Source organism: Uranotaenia lowii, chromosome 2 (genome assembly GCF_029784155.1).
Source record: "Uranotaenia lowii strain MFRU-FL chromosome 2, ASM2978415v1, whole genome shotgun sequence".
Classification (NCBI taxonomy): Eukaryota; Metazoa; Arthropoda; class Insecta; order Diptera; family Culicidae; genus Uranotaenia; species Uranotaenia lowii.
This window is the reverse complement of record NC_073692.1, coordinates 281,878,839-281,900,566: the sequence shown is the minus strand read 5'-3', so window position 1 is coordinate 281,900,566 and position 21,728 is coordinate 281,878,839. Positions and strand designations below refer to the sequence as shown.

Below are 21,728 nucleotides of genomic sequence, written 5' to 3'. Positions count from 1 at the left end.
TCGAGACCCCATACACCCAACCTTCGGGTAGTGGTCATATCACCTCTTGTCTGCAACTCCGATTCTCTACCTCCCCGTGGTACTAGCTGGGGTGCGAGCAACCTTAGCGGAGATCGGGTACCCAACCCCGGTGGATGCTTTGGTCGCATGCAGAATGAGTTAGGGGGCTTCGCACGCGTCTGTTCTCCATGTTAGGGGCGGCGTGCGGAGTGCAACAACGTCCTGGTGGTGTTCGGGACCCAAAACAGCAACATCACGACGGTCCTCCTGCGAGATAGTGGGGTTAGCTGCGGGCCTTGCGAGCCTGTGACTACTAAAAAACATAAGCAACGAATAACGAACAACAAATTTCGGATGGAAATCGGCAAAGACCCACGCGACGAAAAGGGACTAGCGATTGGAAACTTGGAACATGGAACTGCCGATCTCTAAATTTTGTGGGCAGTACCCACGTGCTCTCCAACGAATTGAAGAGCCGCAAATTCGACATCGTAGCGCTGCAGGAGGTATGCTGGAAGGGCTCCACGGTACGAACGTATCCAGATGGTCGTGCCATCTACCAGAGCTGCGGCAACACACACGAGCTTGGAACAGCTTTTATAGTGATGGGAAAGATGCAAAAGCGCGTGATCGGGTGGTGGCCGATCAACTCACGAATGTGCCGGTTGAGAATCAAGGGCCGGTTCTTCAACATCAGCATCATCAACGTGCACAGCCCTCACCTCGGAAGTACCGGTGACGACAAAGACGAATTCTACGCGCAGCTGGAGCGTGAATACGACCGTTGCCCAAAACATGATATCAAGATCGTCATCGGGGATTTCAATGCTCAGGTCGGCCAGGAGGAGGAATTTAAACCGACAATTGGAAGGTTCAGCGCGCACCAGCTGACCAACGAAAACGGCCTCAGACTCATTGATTTCGCCGCCTCCAAACGAATGGCCGTACGTAGTACCTTTTTTCAGCACCGCCTCCCACACAAGTACACCTGGAGATCACCGTACCAAACTCAATCACAGATCGACCACGTTTTGATCGACAGCCGGCACTTCTCAGACATCATCGACGTCAGATCCTGTCGGGGCGCCAACATCGAGTCGGACCATTATCTGGTGATGGTGAAGATGCGCCCAAAACTCTCCGTAGTGAACAACACGCGAAACCGGCGCCCGCCTCGGTTAAACATCGCGCGACTGAAGCAACCTGAGGTCGCGGCAGACTACGCGCAATCGGTCGAAGCAGCGCTGCCGGCAGAGGGCGAGCTTGACGAAGCCCCTCTCGAGGACTGTTGGGATACCATCAAAACAGCCATCAACAGTGCTGCGGAGAACGTCATCGGTTATGTGGAGCGAACACGACGGAACGACTGGTTCGACGAGGAGTGTAGGAGGGTGATGGACGAAGAGAATGCCGCGCGGGCGGCAGTAGTGCAAAGAGGCACCCGTCGAAATGTGGAAAATCACCGTCAGCGGAAGAGGCAGCGAGTTCGACTTTTCCAGGAGAAAAAGCGCCGCCTGGAGGAGGAGGAGCTCGAGGAGCTGGAGCAGCTGCATCGTTCCCAAGAAACACGAAAGTTCTATCAGAAACTCAACGCATCCCGCAAAGGCTTCGTGCCGCAAGCCGAAATGTGCCGGGATAAGGACGGGGGTATCCTGACGGACAATCGTGAGGTGATCAAAAGGTGGAAGCAGCACTTCGATGAACACCTGAACGGCGCACATGCAGGAGATCAAGACGGTGGGGGAAGGTACATCGCCGGCGTAGCCAACGACGAAGAGGAGCCACTCCCAACGATGAGTGAAGTTAAGGAAGCCATTCGCCAGCTGAATAGAAACAAGTCGGCTGGGAAGGATGGCATCGCAGCTGAACTCATCAAAATGGGCCCGGACAGGTTGGCCGATTGCCTACACCGGTTGATAATCCGGATCTGGGACATAGAACAGCTACCGGAGGAGTGGAAGGAAGGGGTAATATGCCCCATCTACAAGAAGGGCGACAAATTGGACTGTGAGAACTACCGAGCGATCACTGTCCTCAATGCCGCCTACAAAGTGTTGTCCCGAATCCTACTCCGCCGCCTCACGCCACAAGCAAACAGATTCGTGGGAAGTCATCAGGCCGGCTTCATGGAGGGACGGTCTACGACGGACCAGATATTCACATTACGGCAAATCCTCCAAAAATGCCGTGAACACCAAGTCCCTACGCATCATCTATTCATCGACTTCAAAGCCGCATACGACACGATCGACCGTAACGAGCTATGGAAAATCATGGACGAGAACGGCTTTTCCGGGAAGCTAATCAGACTGATCAAGGCGACGATGGATGGAACGCAGTGCTGTGTGCGGATTTCGGGTGAATTGTCGAGTTCATTCGAATCGCGCAGGGGGCTTCGACAAGGTGATGGTCTATCCTGCATGATGTTCAACGTGGCGCTAGAAGGTGTTATTCGACGAGCGGTGGGCGAAATGCGGGGCACGATTTTCAACAGATCCAGTCAACTTATCTGCTTTGCCGATGACATTGATATAGTCGGCAGATCATCTGCGGCGGTGGAGGAGATCTACCGCAAACTGAAACGCGAAGCAGGAAGGATTGGGTTGATGATTAATACGTCCAAGACGAAGTACATGCTGGCCTGCGGATCCGAGACCGACCGAACCCGCTTGTCCAGTAATAACAAGGTCACGATCGACGGCGACGAGCTGGAGATAGTCGAAGACTTTGTCTATCTCGGCTCACTGGTGACCGCAGACAATGACACCAGCCGTGAGATCCGGAGGCGAATTATCAGCGGAAGTCGTGCCTACTATGGACTCCACAAGCAACTGCGGTCGAGAAGACTTTGCCCTCGCACGAAGTGTAACCTGTATATGACGCTTATTAGACCGGTTGTTCTCTACGGGCACGAGACATGGATATTGCTCGAGGAGGACCTGCGTACACTCGGGGTATTCGAGCGACGAGTGTTAAGAACCATCTTTGGCGGCGTACAGGAGAACGGAATGTGGAGGCGAAGGATGAACCACGAGCTCGCGCGACTCTACGGCGAACCCAGTATCCAGAAGGTGGTGAAGGCTGGCCGGATACGCTGGGCGGGACATGTTGCGAGAATGCCGGACGACTGTCCTGCAAAACAGGTGTTTGCCACGAATCCGGTAGGAACAAGACGAGCGGGGGCGCAACGAGCGAGGTGGTTAGACCAAGTGGAGCGTGATCTGGCGAACGTGGGGTGCCCGAGAAATTGGAGAACGGTTGCCATGGACCGAGTGAATTTTAGGAATTATGTTCGTCAAGTTATGTCGTGAGACGGAATACTATGTAAATAAAATAAAATAATCTCTTCTCGGTACCACACTAGTACGGCCATAACCTCAAACCAGTCCGAGTGGGATTTTCCCAAGTTGCATGAGTCGGATCCAAGTCAATTGTTGCTACCGAAAGGTTTTATTTTTGGCTATCAGCCTGCGGCGAGTAAAACTATATTTTATTGATGGATTCATAGGTTTTCCCATTGTTTTCATCACGATTGCTTCATCCAATTGTTAACATAAATACCGAATGTACATAATTGGATTCTTGGTTGCAATGAGAATTGACCAGGAAAAACTGAAAGCAAGACTGAAAAATAAGGTTCATAGAATCTGCTACTAGAATCCGAATTGATTACACTATAAAATGGTTTGAGAACTAAGTAAATAGTAAATATCAACCCTTCGTCAGAAGCAGTAACTCGATAGTTCGATAGCTATAACCAGATTTTGTCGTCAGACAGACGGAGACGAATCTCTACTATGGGCTATAGTTGAGTGTATGGGCTACAGTTGGATGAGAAAAATGTATCGAAGTTTTTTTTTCGCATATGCGGACTTCCAAAAGTCCCAATCGTTAGATTTCATTGTGAGATGCTGACCATCTCCCAATAAATCCGGTTTCATCAATTATCGTAGCTCTGCAGTGCCATCGTTCGGAAATTGTTCATTCAGGTACACCCAAAAGGAAGATGGTTTTCTGCAATTAAAAATGTTCTCGACTATCAAAGGGAAAATGTATCCTAGCTTGGAAAAAAAATTTTTTATTGCTATCTCACCAGTCTCGGATGATGCAAAAAAAAAGAAAATTTTCTTCAATTTACCAAAAATAATGAATCTTGCTTTTGTGAGTGCCGAGTTCGATAGATCTCAATCATCATATCTAATTGATGAAGAAGCGAAGTTGGACATACGGATGCCGTCTAAATGCTGGTGAAAATGTTACCATATTTTTGTGAAGTCATGAACAAATGATTCGAAAATTCAAAGTTCAAACTGGAATTTAAGAATAGGTATAAGGAAAAAAATGTAACTAAAATAAAATTCTACCCCGGCCAATTCCTTCTTGAGTTGAACAAACAATAAAACTATTTAGCAAAGAAATTCACTTTCCAAGCTGTATCGGAAATGCGCACCCTCAAATCGTTAAAATAAAGATCATAGTTTTTTTCCCTTTCACATTACGATATTGTGGTTGTAATAGTGCCGTGTCAGAATAGCGACAGCACGGCTTCATTTCCGGGCGAGCGTCCGTCGTCTGCGTTCGTTGTCCGGCATTCAACAAGTCTAAATTATCGCGGAATTATCCTGTTTTGTTTGTTTTATTTATGGTAATGATTTCTGCCAGAAGCCGGTCGTTCTGCTGAGATGGTGTCTGTTTGCTTGAGGCCTTCCCCCTTTTTTTCCGTAGGATCCACCGAAGGATTATGGGTGTGTTCACTTGTGTATACAGACCATCAGCGATTTGGGGAAACTTCCACAAAAACTCGCTGGGCAATGAATTTTGATGGAAAAAACGCATTTTCAGATCGGAAATCAAGTGGAGCTGGCCTGTTGCCGTTATACATGTAGCTACATAATTACAGAAACATGCTTGAATTCTTCGAATTGCCGGATAACCGTTTAGGACATATCAACATATAAATGGAGGATATCAGAAACATTTTCAATAATGATCAAACATGAACGAAATTTAGTTTTAAATTACAAATTGTTATGCCTTATTGCTTAGCCATTCTTACCATTTTCAATGTGTTTATTTCAATGGAAAAAAGATTTCTTATCAGATCTATCGTTAGGCTAATATTTTTTATCCATACACTAACCAATTGACTAATTTGTTCCTAACCACTCACCGGTTTATTGATTCCTAAGTGAAAAAGTATTCCTAAATGCGTCCAGCGAGTTAAATGCGCCTACATTCGTATGATGAAATTGTTGGCAAATCAAAATACCTAATCATTTCCTAATTAATACCTAATCAATGCATGCGCAATCCGCAATAATTTTTCTCATTCGGTGCGATCTGGACTTCGTTGGATATGTACCACCAATCCATCATGTCTTTTAAGTAGTGAACTGATGCCAAATGCGGCCGAAACAGAACTGGCTGATCATTAGATTAGTTAACTTTTCGCAGATCAAAGCCCAACTCATATAGGTTGTTCCTCGTGCATTTTCAAGTATTTCTGCAAATTTAATAACTTTTACACTAATCTCTGTTCTACGCAATGAGTTTTTGTGAAAAAGTTCATTTTTTTTGAAAATCTTTTGATGAGAGTTCTAGCAGCGGCCTAGAGAATACTGCCACTGGGATACTGGTCCATGTCGTACAAGGTGACTTATCCTGTACTTCTCAGACTCGTTTATCTCATTTATCTGTCTATTGGAAATCAATGAGGTTGTATCTGGGGGGGGGGGGGAGATCATGATCAATTATACCATCCAGAGCTCAGAATTGTTTTCAGTTCGAAATAGTATAAGCCAAGGTTTTGAATCTGAATCGGTTTTGAATTCTTGCTTGTATTTTTGAACTGTTGAACCTATTTTCCTATTAGTTTTTGGTTTAGGTAGCCGAAAGGCTTTCAAATTTCTCATTGTATCTAGTTAGAAGTCATAACTAATATTCCATGTCGATACCTATTTTACATGTGACAAGTTCACCTTAGCCATAGAACCCTCTCATTTCATATTCTGATGTTTCGTTATCTTACGCCAGTCCTGGTTCTGGAATCTACTGCACTATTTTCGTAAAATCGCATGTGCTTTCGTATCGCTTGAATTAAAAATAATATTCAAAAGTACTTGTTACTGTACAGATAGCCAAAGGGTTTTAAAATCGCTTCTCACGTCCAGTTTATAAATATATCGCAAGGTGATAAAAAAAGCCTTACTGTCACATCGGATTGCTATGTATAAAATATCACCTGCTTATGGACTCTTTAAAGTTGCATTTCAAGTTTCGCTTTAAAGAAACTGATAGTAGTAATCTGACCAGAACAATAACTGTAAAAAACATACTTTATATAAATCTCCTGTTTGGTTTAACTATGATTCCGAGGTAGTAAGTACTACCTATATTTTTCTTCCACCTAATGTGTGATTGCTTTTTTTTGTCAGACTACATTTCATTTGTATGTCTGAATTTAAGTAAGAAATTTATTTAAAAAAAAATGATTTCAAATATTATTTTAAAAGCCTGAATGCTGTAACCCTATGGGGAAAAGCTAAATGCCAACATAAATCAGATCTTTTATATGGTTTCACTGTAGCATCCTGGCTAGAGCATTCTCTGATCAGTATAATATCAAATCTCCTTAATAAATTTATGAAATATTTTTTCCAACTTATATATAACTGTCTATCGTCCGCTTTGCAACTTTTCTGTACTCAGCATATCACGTAATAATTGAATTGAATTGTAAGGATTTAAATTAAAGTAACATTTTGTCCTATGAGCTTTAATGCTTAAAATCCCTATGAGGGTAGGCTTTATGCCATAAAGGGTGTCAACGATGAAATTGCCTCACACAAAATTGATTCGCAAAATTGGAGTTTTCATCCGATTACCATCATATTTTCAGGGATGGAAAATGACTATTAAGTTTCATTTCACCATTTTACTCGTATTTTGTTTTCAGTCCATACGCAAATGCCAGACCTTGACCTAAACCCCGGCCATAAGATTCTGCACAACCTGTGAATCGACCGTTTTTTGCATGTAAACCCGATATGAACAATGCACTATGAACTAAATCCACTCAAATTTTTATTTAATTCTACCCAACGGTTAAAAAGTTAGAGTAATTTCATAGTGTGGCAATTTCATCGTGGACACCCTTTAGGCCCGTATGTTTGGATAACGTGCCACTTTTAAAGGGTGATATGGTCAAAATTTGGTCAAGGGAAAACGCGTGTAAATCGGTGAAATCGTTTATTTAAAAAATCAAATTAAATTTCTTTTTCAAGTTTAGTTAGTATAAAATTCAGGAAAAATATTCAGTTAGGCTTCCGCTATTCCAAATCCGAATTGCCGGGCCTTACGCTTAACCCCTGCCATCAGATTTTGTACAGCCACCTTGTCCACCTTCTTCGCCGCAGAAAGCCAGTTTGCCTTGAACTGCTGCTCGTCCTTAGCAGTTTTTTTTGTGCTCTTTAGGTTCCGCTTGACAATATCGCAGTATTTCTCAGTTGTAGACGATACACACACAGCTTATTTGCGGCATCTCGGAAAGAGAGAGGTTAAGGTTTCGCTTGGAACTACCGGCAAGCCTACCCCTTTTCTGATTCCTGGTACCTATCAAGCCACTGTTAATATAAAACAATAATTCCATGATGCATGGTAGTTGATATTATCAGCATTTTCATGTATCTGATTCAGATAATCATTCAAAACAAACCGAAAATTTTTTAAAAAATCATTAACTAGCAACTTGCACAGAAATTTTACTACAAGTTGAAGTTAAAAATCTGCAGTAAATCAGGAAAAAATATTTTCCCCACAAAAGTTTTTCTTGCTTCGCTAGCCTTTCTTATTACCTTTCTTTTGATGTAATAAACATACACATTGGATATAAAGCGGTCAAGTTATTTTCATATGTTTGCAGCAAATTTGTATTGATAAAATATTTTTCATCCAAGTTTTTTCCACACCATCTTGTGCACTAGCAATGATATTTAATCCAATCAATTTTTTTTTTGGATTTACTGCATATTGTGAATTTTCAACTTGTAAGTAAAATTTCTGTACAAGTTGATAGTTTATGATTTTTTTTTCAATTTTTCGGTTTGTTTTGAACGATTATCTAAAATAGATCCATAAAAATGCTAACCACCATGCATCATAAAATTATCGTTTCATACTAACAGTGGCCTGCTAGAACTCTCATAAGAAGATTTTGGAGAAAACTGGACTTTTTCACAAAAACTCATTGCGTAAAACAGATGTTAGTATAATAGATTAGTTCAACAGGCAGAAATACTTGAAAATGCACGAGGAACAACCTATATGAGTTCGGCTTCGATCTGCGAAAAAAGCCGAAAAGCGAAATAGTCTAATGATCATGCTTGCGGATCATGGGCAGCAGGCGACGGTTCAGCCACTCTCGGACGTAATCAGCTGAATTCATTGAGTCAGTTTTCATGAACGGATAGGAATGCATGCACACTTATAGGTCATATGATATGGCTTGTTAAACCATTGCATTTTCACTGAATTTTTCTGTAAAAATCGATGTCTCTGCCTTGCTGCACTTTGGCCATCCCGAGCAGTGTAATAATGGTCACCCGGAAGCGTTTTGTGATCGAACATGCAAGAGATTTCATCTTTGATGATAACGCACACCGTGTTCCACACGACAGAATATCATATAATTTACGATCTCTTGGATTCACAAAAGCAGCTTATTTTTTATTCCCATTCAGCTTCTTCTGCACCGTATACGTCTTAAGGCACAATCTTCTCTTGGAACGATGGACGATGCTGAGAGGCGATTTCACTTTTTGGTAACAGGTCCAAAGTTTTGTCCACCGGACCTGGTTTCCGCCTAGATTTTATTTGCTTTCCTCTCCCTACTTCCGAATCGAAATTGGGCCAGCTCCAACGCGCACTTCTTTCATTTTCGCCAACTGACTCAGTGAAATGTTGGAGAAAGTACACCATTTGTGCACAATATTTTTGCGCTTTTCCTGGAAAATGTTTCTCATTTTCACGAAAACTATGAAAACTGGAGCTTACGATACACAGAGTTTAAAGTTAAACTGTTGTATCAAAATCGTGCTTAGACATAATGGGACACCCTATATGTAAATAAACTAAATAATGTTGAATTTGTTCACATTTTTCGTTACCGTAAAAATTGCTTATTGCTTATATCGAAACTGTTGGTGAAATAACATTTTTTTAAATATCATCCAATTTTCTTATAATTCAGTTTTTATTCAGTTATTTTATAATTCAGTTACCTATCTCAGATAAGATGCAACGAAACGCATATAAAAGTGGCACCTTGTAAATTTCGTTTCCATATTATTGTTTTGCATCATACTTTTGTTGAAATTAAATTTATATTTAGATTTTGTCCGACGGATGGGGCTGAGATAAAATATCTCCACTGCTGGTGATAGGAAGGCAGCGTCCTTACCTACTTGCTGTCAACCATGGTTTTCGTCAACTGTGCGGAATTCAGCGACTAGGCTACGCCGCTACGAGCTTCTGGGCCTGCCTCTCAGCCAAGCGTCCATCCAGTCCATCCTTCTTAACTTACACTGCCGGCCAAAAGTTTGGGATCACCCGCTAAAAAACATGCAAATTTTGATCGTTCATATCTCAGCCGTCTTAGGACATATTGCAAATCTTCTGATCTCATTTGAAAGATAATGAGCAATAGCTATTTTGGAGGTATTTTGGCCATAAATAATCTTTTAGATTTGCACCTAAAACTTAACCTAAAGTTAGAACATTTTCAAAAAATCGCACTCAATATTCAAAGCCAATCATCTCGCGATAGGGTGAACCAAATTTCAAAATTTGAGTTGCATTAGAATCCTTATTCTATACTTCACAAAAAACAATCAAAAATTGTGTGCAAAAATTTAAGAATGTACTATTAATTAATAAAATAGACACTCAAGTTATCGTCCAAAAGTTTGGGATCACCCTTGTATGGTGTATCGGCCAAAAGTTTGGGATCATTTTTTTAAAAACATGCAAATTTATTTCATTCATATCTTTCTCATCTAACATCGTATTGCAGATCTGGAGGGTGCATTTGAAAGCTTAGGAATTCTTGTTTTAAATAAATTCATTAAAAAAATATATTTTAAATCCATAACCTTAAAAAATTCATCATCATAAGTGTGATTTTAAAGAAAAACTGGTAATTTCAGGTAAATTTTTTATGGTTATCACTTTAAAATATATTTTTTTTGTGAATTTATGAAGAAACAACAATTCCTTAGCTTTCAAATGCACCCTTCAGATCTGCAATACGATGTTAAATGAGAAAAATATGAATGAGATAAATTTACATGTTTTTGGCCGATACACCATACTGAGGGGTGATCCTAAACTTTTGGACGATAACTTAAGTGTCTATTTTATTAATTAAAAGAACAATCTTAAATTTTTGCACAAAATTTTTTGATTGTGTTTTTAGAAGTATAGAATAAGGATTCTAATGCAACTCAAATTTTGAAATTAGGTTCACCCTATCGCGAGATGATTGGCTTTGAATATTGAGTGCGATTTTTTGAAAATGTTCTAACTTTAGGTTAAGTTTCAGGTGCAAAACTAAAACATTATTTATGGGCAAAATACCTCCGAAATAGCTATTGCTCATCATCTTTCAAATGAGATCAGAAGATTTGCAATATGTCCTAAGACGGCTGAGATATGAACGATCAAAATTTGCATGTTTTTAAGCGGGTGATCCCAAACTTTTGGCCGGCAGTGTATGTTCCCGAATCTCGATTTCTAGCGCCTTTTGATGACACCGGCGATGTAGTTCCTCGTTTGAGATCCAGTCTCCATACCACCAAGCGCTGATAATATTCCGCAGGCAGCGATTCACAAATACCTGCAGTTTTTGCGTCGTTTCAGTTTCACACTGTTACCAAACAGTGTAACAAATGGTTTTTTTTGTTGTTGATTGACGTGGTAGTTTTAGTTTTTAGTTTTTTTCAGTGTAATTTCCAATCCCTTCCATTATCCCTTTTTGTTTCCCTTTTGCGGCATGGGTCAGTATTGAAAGCTGATGTTGTGAAAACTCATCTAGCAACACTGGGCGGAAAAAGAGGGAAAAGAACGTGGACGAAATTGGGCAGATAGTTGGAGACCGTCAGCCAAATCGGTCGTAGATACGAACGCGCGCATTTGGGTGTCGTGAACCATCATCGCGAACACCTCATGGTCCGGCAGATTGATCGGGAGGCCAGGGACACCGGTCCTCAAGATCCGGAGTTTACCAGCCGTGAGGGCTCAGGTGTCGTTGCTTCGTTGCGGAGTAACTCGGAAGTCTCCTCGAGAACAGCCGACCACGTGTCAGGCATTCCTCCGTCACCACAGGAATCGCCACGCCAAATATCCACTGGTCATCAAATCCAGGAAGAAGTCGATCGCTGCAGCTCAATTCCCGGTCATATGAATCGAGGGTCCGCTAGTCACCCGTCGCCGGAAGTCCCTGTGTTGGTTCGGTATCAGCCATTACCACCGGAAGCAACAGGAAGGCCCACGTGTTCCGAAGTCACTACCAGGTATGATCAACTCAGCACACATCCGTACCCTAACGCCGTATGTTGACCCTTATCCTGCTGCACTGAAAACCTCAATATATGTATAAAATGTAAATTTCCCCCTTTATGCACGTCAGTCCGAAATCCCCTTCTATTTGTTCAACCAAAGTCCGCTGTTGAGTGACCGTTATCGTGGTCGAGAGTCCGCCCCAGGCAAGTGAAGCCGATCCTGAGAAGAACTGTCGGTTGAGCTAGTCGGCTGTTACAACACCCGTACAACAATACGGATTTGACGTTTGAATTGAAGACTCGGATTTTGGTAGTTGATAGAGAGATCTGGCGTGAGCGCCAGATGTTTCGGAGACTCGCAAACGCAAATCGGGCCTTTCCGATCCGGGTTTCGATGTTTTTCTTGGTACCACCATCAGACGTTATCTAGCTACCAAGATACTGGAAGCACTCCATTTTCTCAACTTGTTGCTCAGCTACCACGAATGTGAAGGATTTACTGTGTTGATCTCCATCGACTTGGTTATTCCGACATTGACTTTGAGGTTAGGTCGTCGAGTTCGCTCTGCATGTCTTGTTGTCTTTGGGCGACCAAATCAATATCGTCAAGCAGGTCAAGGTCGTTCAGTTGTCCTATTGTCGAAGGATTCCACGGCAATCCTCAGATTGGTCTACAGTCAATCGATCCGGTCAATTTGTAATATCGCCAGTATCGGTTTTGGAAGAATGTAAAACTGATATCTGGTATAGGAAAACAGCCCGGTAATACCGGTTTTCGGTTTTGGTATCACCGATTTTACAATCCTAATGAGGGTTTTAAAGCTTATATTTGAACCCGTAAAGATTCACTACAAAGTTTAAATATCATTTCGCAAAGTTAACTGCACTGCAGTTGAATCGAATTTAAATTGAGTTATCTTAACATATCGACCTCACATTACAATATGATGATTTAACGAAGCCATTTCCGGGAACGTCTACATAATGCATCCGAAATCATTTTAATGTGGCTAAATGATATCAAACGATGATAATGAGCACAATAATTATGAGGTTGGTCAACGTCAACCACATTTTGCCATCGTCAAACGGCCAAACAGTTGATGATATTTGTTGATACATTTCGCTACACTTCGAGAGAAATAATAATGCATGCTGTCGGCCGCCGTGTTTTGTTAATGCAAATTAACTGCCCAAAGCATACTGTCGTATACACATATGTATGTATTGGTGTACTAGTGGTATTCTGTTTGGGTGCACACAGAATCACGATCGTGAGAATGTGAGCTTGGACACCTGACACGGTAACTGTGTGGTTATAATCACTACTTGACACGAAAATTGATTACCCATTTTAGAGCGGCTATAACCACTTTTCATTTACTTGGCACACTTTTTGATCAATTATTCACTAATTATCACAAAGATTCACTAAATACATTTTTCTGTAAAAATCTTTCACAGTTTTTGTAAAAATGATTTTATAATAAAGGTAGTCAAAAAAAACGATTTCCGAAACCGGACGGCCTAAATGCGCATAATTATGGTATTAGCTATAATTCAGTTACACCTGCAATATTTTGATATGATTTGATTGAAAATGGTAGAAACTGATGTTTAGCATACGTGAAGGTTGAAATTTTGGCGAAGTTTTAGATATTACTAGTTCTTTTGCATTAAACATAGTTAAGGATGCCACATGAACATTTTTCATGGTAATATTTTGATCATATCATATTTTTATCAAGTCAGTATTTAGCTCTTCTGTTTCCACTGAAAGATTGTAATTAGAGCGTAGGTTTTAATGTTTCAATAAGGCCGGAACAAATTTCAAATCCTTCTTTTGTCACTCGGAGTTGGAACATCGCGAGGGGGGGGACAATAAAAAATAATGCGAAAAACAAATAAATTGGAATAAATTGCACGGAAGCTTGTATGAAACAAAATTTCATATTATATTGTTGCACAAAACCTATAAATCAAGTAATTTTTTATCGAATAATTCAATGAAATCGAGAAAACAAAAGGTGAAATAACTCCCATCTTCTTAAATTTTATTTTTAGTCTTGTAGACTTTCAGATATTGGAATTTTTTATTGGAATCAACATAAATTACTTCAAACTTTATTTATTTCCCCCTTCAGGTTTTTGGAAGTTTCGAAGGGGGGGGTGACAAAAGAAGAAATTGATATTTGTTCCAGCCTAATTTAATGTAAAAAAAAATTTACGCTAATCTATTATTTCTTGATATAGGCATTTAACCCACCTGATATGGGCATGCAAAACCTGTCTATTTTTTTCAATATCTTATGATTTATAACTTTGCTAAAAGCTTGAATTTGATGAATTCCCGATTTTCAAATGAATGAGAAAGAAAAATTATAAACATTTTTGTTTACAGATTCTTTACGCACGAGTATTAAAGTTCAATATATTTTAACAAAACTGACAAAAATCTTGTTTGATTTTTTTTTTAATTTTGACTTTATAGGGGAGAGTGGGGTATCGTATGCCATGGGGAAACGTGGGCCACTTTTAATATCTCAGATGTGTGTTGAGGTAAAAATCTCGAACCAACTGTCATCGTTGTCGCTTTGAGTTAGCATATATTTCTATATGTTGTTGACTTAAATACGCATCATATGCTTCTTTTATCTATCAAGCTAAAAAAAGTTGGAAAAATTTTACTTTCATAATTAAGAATACACCCGCTAATTGCATCGATGGGGAACCTTAAGTTCATAACAAAAATATTCTCATACGTTTATCTTAGTTTTGTCTTGATCTTTCACGTGGAAAAGGAATTTTTGATGAAACATCAATAAGTCACACAAACGCAACCAATTTGCAAATCATAGCTTGTGGGGAATCGTGGGCCTCACATCTTGAACCACCTGTATTTTTATGTTTTTATACACATTCAGAACTTAAAATACGTTTTCCCTATCTGTAAAGTTTTCGTATGCCAAATGAAGAGTAATGAATAATATTTTGTCCATCCTATATAAGGAATTATGCCAAAACGATCGCGAGCCAGGTTTTGGAATCTATTTGATCATACACAGCTCTCTTTATTATTTCATCATCTGAAATTGCTTTGAAATAACGAAATGAATTATGAAATCACAGTTTTGGGTCAACTCATAAACTTTGCATGTTATTTGGTCAATTTGGATTTAGTGGCCCACGATTCCCCACCATTTTTCAAAATCCAAAAAATATTGCTTTTTTAATACAGTCAGAACTAGGGGAAAATAACTTATTAAAAATTTGAAAGAAATACCTTATAATTCCTTGAAAATGCAGAAAACCATACCAAATTTTATTTTCATTTTATCTTTTATAATAAAAAAGCTTTGGAACAATGAAAAAAGTGGCCCATGATTCCCCACTCTCCCATATATTTTTGTAGTAGAAAAATTCTACTGGAAATATTTTTTTAGGGGAGTCAAAACAAAAAGAGAAACTCGTATTTATGTACATATGAACTCGAACATTGTACTTTGTGTACGACAATTCGCAAAAAATCCATGCAACGACCGATATATGATGATCAGTCGTAATGTACTGTTTTTGTCGTGCTATGCATAAAATAATTCGAAATTATGATTTTTTTTAACATTTTAATACGATTTATATTATCATAACAACCAGGTGTTAGAACTTAGCAGAAAGTACATTTTTCTATCGAACAAGATTGCTAAAATTTAGAGATTATATTTTAAAAAGACAAAATATAAAATGTCGGAAGAGTGATACCTACAGTCGATTAGTTCAGCGATACAAATGTACTAAGGTATCTGCTGGTAATAAAAGTTCTTCCCAGAGTGTTCACATTGAGCGCGGCGGCAAAACATTTCTACCCGAAATCCTGGACAATGCTGTATCCAATATCGTAAGTATGTTTCAAAAGCATTACTCACTCTGTGATAACATAAATGTTTGTTCTAATATTTGTTTAAATTTCGTGAATATATTTTTGACTTAAACAATGACATTTCTGCTTGCCACTTGGAGATATATGCTATACAATCGTTTATAACTGCATTGATTCGTAATAATTAGCGTGCAGTCGTATACCTATACACATTGATTCGCATGTCTGATTTTCGTAAAACGTATTTGCAGGCAATCGTAAAAGAATACAAATAAGTTCAATAAAATTCAATAAAGTTTATGATAATGAAACATCAATTATTGGAATCGTATTCAAGGAGGCTTCAAAACCTTGGTCTATTTTTAGATCATCGATGACGTGTTCTACGATTTAAAAGATTTTAGTTATAGAAATATACGATTTGCTTTTGATTTAATGCATTTGAAGCAAATCTCCATGAATTTATATATTCCAGATAGAGTCGAGGAAATATCATGAGTTGCAGATCGTATCGTTAGGGAATTAAGTCCAGGTACTACAATAACTTCATTAACGTTGGAAAAATTCAGCAATCAGACAAATAATAAATTGTACGATATAAACTTGAATTTGACAGCAAAAAACGCATTTCTTTGAATTAATCTTGTTTTTTTTTTTCAACTGACGGAAAATAAGAGCCATGCACTCCAGTCGCAGAAGACGACTAAATAAGTCGTCAAACTTTCCATATTGTTACGAAAAATGTCGTATATAAAGATATTCCAATCGCATATTAAGCGAAGACCTACAAGATTACAACCTCAATCATCTATATGATGATGTAAATTATCATAATATATTCCAAAAAGAATCAGGGTAGTCGTAAGTGATTCGCATGACAAATCGTGCAAATCGTAATTCAGTACAATCCAAATCAAGAACATGTGTGCTAATGTACCTATATGGCCTCCAAAATGATAAGTATATACTGGTTTTGCTGCAATAAACGATATGTTTACACGTATATTTGCACGTATATTTGTGTTGCAAATTCCAAATTATCACCAAATGGTTGTCTGGGTAAGTAAGGTATGGCTTGTGAATGGAACTTAGTTTGGTAGGTTAATTAGAAAAAGTATATCATAGTTGAATATCACCAGAACTTTTACCAAGGTTAGATCCGGCGAATTTGGGATGTAAATAAATACCCACCCTATCAGCTTATCTATGCCTATTGTTTGCTGTGGGAACCCAAAGGTGGTCTCAGTTTGCTGTCAAACAAAAATATAAGAAACCATAATTATGCCTAATTTTGCCCTGGTACAAAATTTAACAGCAAAAAATGGTATCAATTTGCTGCACCTTATTATGATCTCAGTTTGCTATCAATTCGCACATTAATGTCTGCTCGGGGTTCTACTTTTCGACACTGTTTTTTTTATAGGACTAGTAGGCTAAAATTTTCTTTTCAAAATGTATGTATTGAATGTAGTTTCTATTCTACCGGACAAATGAAAAAGTTTTATGAAGAGATTAACCACCGTAATTTTTGTTTGTTACTTTGATTTATCGGCCTAGCGGTGAAAAGTGATGTCCTTTTTAGTAGGGACATCTAAAGATTATGAAATTTTTTTTTTTTTTTTTTATAAAGATGGATAGAAGGTTAGAAGAAATGAAAGATGGTGAAAATGAGCGGGTAGAATTTGTCTAGAAGCATTACCATTACATACCAAATTTTTGTTCCTCACGAGCCTACTACTATGAAGTGGTAGATACAGATAGAGTTGCATATACCACCACACATTAGTAGGCTTAGCGTGGTCCGCCCCACAAGCGAGAACTTGTAGTGCGGACGAACAAAAAGATGGTATGTGATCGCTCAGATAAGCTCCCTTTAACTCAGAAACGCATCTATCGATGTTTAAGTCTTCTCAGTTTGTTATCTTCGCATTCGTTACATGCGGGGTTTGCATGCGAAATTTTCATAATCTTTAGATGTCCCTACTAAAAAGGACATCACTTTTCACCGCTAGGCCGATAAATCAAAGTAACAAACAAAAAATTACGGTGGTTAATCTCTTCATAAAATTAAAATAACTTTGGCCAAAAAGAAATAAAAAAAACACGACATCATAGCATCGGTGGTTGGTCACTATCAGACTATCGACCGTACCGTTTCGCATGCAAACCCCGCATGTAACGAATGCGAAGATAACAAACTGAGAAGACTTAAACATCGATAGATGCGTTTCTGAGTTAAAGGGAGCTTATCTGAGCGATCACATACCATCTTTTTGTTCGTCCGCACTACAAGTTCTCGCTTGTGGGGCGGACCACGCTAAGCCTACTAATGTGTGGTGGTATATGCAACTCTATCTGTATCTACCACTTCATAGTAGTAGGCTCGTGAGGAACAAAAATTTGGTATGTAATGGTAATGCTTCTAGACAAATTCTACCCGCTCATTTTCACCATCTTTCATTTCTTCTAACCTTCTATCCATCTTTATAAAAAAAAAAAAAAAAAAAAATTTTCATAATCTTTAGATGTCCCTACTAAAAAGGACATCACTTTTCACCGCTAGGCCGATAAATCAAAGTATGAAAAAGTTTTCTTCCGGATGATAGAATGCCTCTAAAAACGATTATTTTTATTGGCACTTAATAGTTTCTTAACACATTGCGGACCAACTACGAGATATCTCGTTTTTTTCGCTTGATGCGTGACGCTTTACTGGGAAGCTTAGTTCGAATGTGTTACATCTTTTATAAAAACTTCATTCTACAAAATTGTAAACAACACTTTGACTAACTCAAAACACTGAATTTGAATGTTGTCCAGTAGTTTCTAATAAAGAGACTACAGTAAACACAGAGGTGCCATCTGATCCCTTTCAAAATAATGGGCTTGCAACCCTGCTGTGTAGGGCTGCCTTTAAAGCGGGCCAAAGACTACACAACATTTGTACAAATGCGATGAAATTCGATGAAATTTTGTCGCTGTAAACACGATTTGCATAGTGTATAACGCCCAAACGGTTGAAGTAAAATCGGTCGGGATCGAAATATTTTGTACAAACCATCCTCCCAGCCGGGGTGGAGATGTTTTTTTTGTTGCTGTTGCTGTTTTCGCCAGCAATTGTTGGTGTTCGCGTGAAAAATGTTTGTATAGTGTGTGGGCGAGCATAGATCAAACAATCATGGAATGGAATCATCGAATTTGTACAGGCCATTTGTGTAGTCTATGGCCCGCTTAAGACTGCTTGGTTCTGCTCGATTGGAATAACACTGGCAGAAAATCAAAAATTCCAATCGTAACATTTCATCTCTTTGTTACTAGGTATAGGCTCGTTAGTTTCTAAGAGAGAGAACGCCGAATTTTGATGTAATTCGGGATTAAATTTCTATGGGGTCCTCAATGTGTTAATAGACTATGACAAGCATTGTTAGTAAGGGATAAACAACGCCCTGGCGTTGAAATCCCAAAAAAAAACGGTTTGTTAGCTATTTCAACTCTATCATGATCTCCGAATTTAGATGATTGAATTTTTAAAAAGTTCACATTCACGGGTACAAAATTGAAGTGATTTTATTACTTAATTCTGTCACAGAAACCTATTTTTACTGATCGGGGACAATGATGGAAACGTGAAAATTATTTCACATTCATCTGAGCATGTCAACAGTTTCGAATACTGATCGTGGACCGTTAATTATTTTGTATTGCTTTCTTCGGGTAGTATGTAGATAAGATTTGGAAAAAAAATATTTGAAAACAAACAGACCTTCAAAAATTTTCTCCAGAGATTTTTATTTGATGAATTGACAAAAAAAGCAAAATTTCTTTGACTACAAGAAAAATAAATTATGTGAAGATAATACGCATAAGGCATTTTAAATTTTGACATTCAAGTCTTCTGAAAACTTGTGAATCAAGATGAAAAACCCAAATTGTTGAACCAATCGTCATATGGACTTGATCTATGAACTCAAAAATTATAAAAATACAGAGATAAAAGTGATCGTTCTAATGTCGTCTTGCAACAGTTTCAGAAGGTATTTAGTATGGCAGAGTTGAAAGTGATCAATCAATATTATGTCGTATTGTAACAATTTTAAAAGGTATTCAGTAAATATATATCTCATTCTTATGCTTAAAATTTTCAAATTTCAAGCCACACAGTCAAGGGACCGCATCATCCGTGTGCTGCTGATAGTAAGTAAAACCACTAGGCAGCATCGCCGCCGCCGCTACGCTTGATTACTGTGGGACTGTGTGTTTGTATTTGGTGACTGCTGTGACGACAGCATCAGCCAGTAGCCGCCGCCTTTTGCCTTTTGCCATGAGCCATGATTACCCGTCGAATGCGACGACGACGCCGCCATACGATCACGACCACCACGAGCACGACTAATCGCCGAACGACGACGTGTGTAATGATATATTATGGCGATGATCGTCGTCATCTTGTGCCTTGTGCCTCGGAACTCGGAATGTGAGACTTGACAACAGCTACTCTCCTCTGTGTAAGGGTTTCGCTCGAGTGTTGTATGGCTGTGTGGCGCGATTTTAAGAGTGTTTTTGCAATCTTTTGAGACGAGTTTTTGTGTAAACTTTTTTGCTTTGATTTCCGGACAAATATACTAACTGATAGCAACGGTGAGAAGCGTTTTAAAGTTTGAATACTTACCCTTAATGGAAAAAAATGTCCTAGATGCTGCTCTGAAGCATATTGTAAATCTAGATAGGCTCTTTGAGATTTCCGTCTGTTAAAACACTTAACCGATTAAAATTGCACAATCAACTTGATTACACTAAATCTCTGTAACCCATGCGATCAAAAGGTTATTCCTTATTTTTCGATTATATCTGCACGCGGTTTGCCACTGAAAGCGTTAAAATCGCCAACCGAAACACTGACTGGAGGCACCAGCTTAAATTGATTAATCGTTAATATAACCGAATCAAGAAGTTGTTGTTTGTTTAAACGATCAAAGTAAAGATCACGCAATGCTCTCTTCGGTTGCTCTCGAATGCCCCGTCTGCCCCAACACAAGATAGAAACTGATAACTGCAGCTCCTTGTTAACTTCTCATTTGCCTTGTCAAGTTCAAACACTTTTATCTTCTTGTGTTCCTCACACTTGTGAAACTACACAACCACATACGGTCGAGCAACTGTTGCTGCTGCTTCCTTTCTTCTCTCGCCAATGACGATGGGTCACCACCACACTACTTGCTCACAATCAATTTCGATTGTAAATAGAGTAATTTCGCAAGTAAGTTTTTAAACAACACCACACAAGATCACTGCCGCAGAAGACAAGCACACTAAAAACACCAGAAAGAACCAGTTCACACTCTCTGTCTGTTGTTCCCGTTCTCGAGCAGGAAGCGTCACCGTTGCCCTTTTGAAACGCGTCCGAATCACACCGAGGTTCGATCTAGACTGGCGGACAAGTTCAACATTCATGTCACAAAAGGCGACCGACCGACCGATTCTCGCCACATGATCATCATCATCGACCAGACCAACCAACGGACGACCACATTCAAAATTTCAGCTACGCCATCTACATACGGACTGGGTTGGGTTGGATGGAAAGGAAAAACAAAACCTGCAAACCCGAAACGTGTGCGTTGAGTTATCAGCACAACACAGAATGAGTGGGTGCTCGTTTGCTCTCTATCTGTTTAGTCCTCTCTCTGATGATACAATTGTATACGTTTGTATGTAAGTCAGTACCACCCACCGCGTGAGCATTTCCAAACATAAACCACCCAACGACGATCAACATAAAACAAAACTGCAACAAGTGGTGGTGAGATTCCGAGCAATCCGGCTTGCTTCAGGAACTGCTCTGCTGGGTGACTGACGACGGCAGCCAAAGTCGACAAACGTACGTCTTTTCTCAACGACCGTCGTCGCCTCGACGAGAGCAATGTTTTGATAGCCGCAAATATACGAACGATGCCGCCGTTTACCGACCGAACCGAACTGATAAGAACCACCGCGCTGCTGTGCTGACTGGGAGGGAGCGTGGAATAAACAATCATCGCACTATCTCGGTGCATCTATGTAAACTAAAAGTGCAATAGGCACACTCACTCCCTGCTGATAGTGTGCTTAATTAGTGCTGATTTGGTGGTTTCTACAGCAGAATGGTCCGTATGTATGGCAAATCGAGAACTGATAGGTACCTCGGAAGAAGTTTATAACTAGTGCCTGTTGCACCTTCTTGCTTGCGGGTAAATCTAGACAGAGGTACATATGCTGATACCGTCCCCCACGTTCATAAATTTTGCACGATTTGAGCT

The 21,728-nt window shown here is 39.5% G+C and overlaps 1 protein-coding gene across 1 annotated transcript in view; it reads right to left on the bottom strand.

Annotated features, from left to right (window-relative positions):
• The window catches only part of LOC129742442 (receptor-type guanylate cyclase Gyc76C-like), a 297,360-nt gene extending 276,422 nt beyond the window's left edge, over positions 1-20,938 (bottom strand). The window contains exon 1 of the mRNA XM_055734340.1: positions 20,102-20,938. The gene's annotated coding sequence lies outside the window, so the exon portion shown is untranslated. The remainder of the gene's footprint in view (positions 1-20,101) is intronic.
• Between the last annotated feature and the right edge of the window lie 790 nt (positions 20,939-21,728).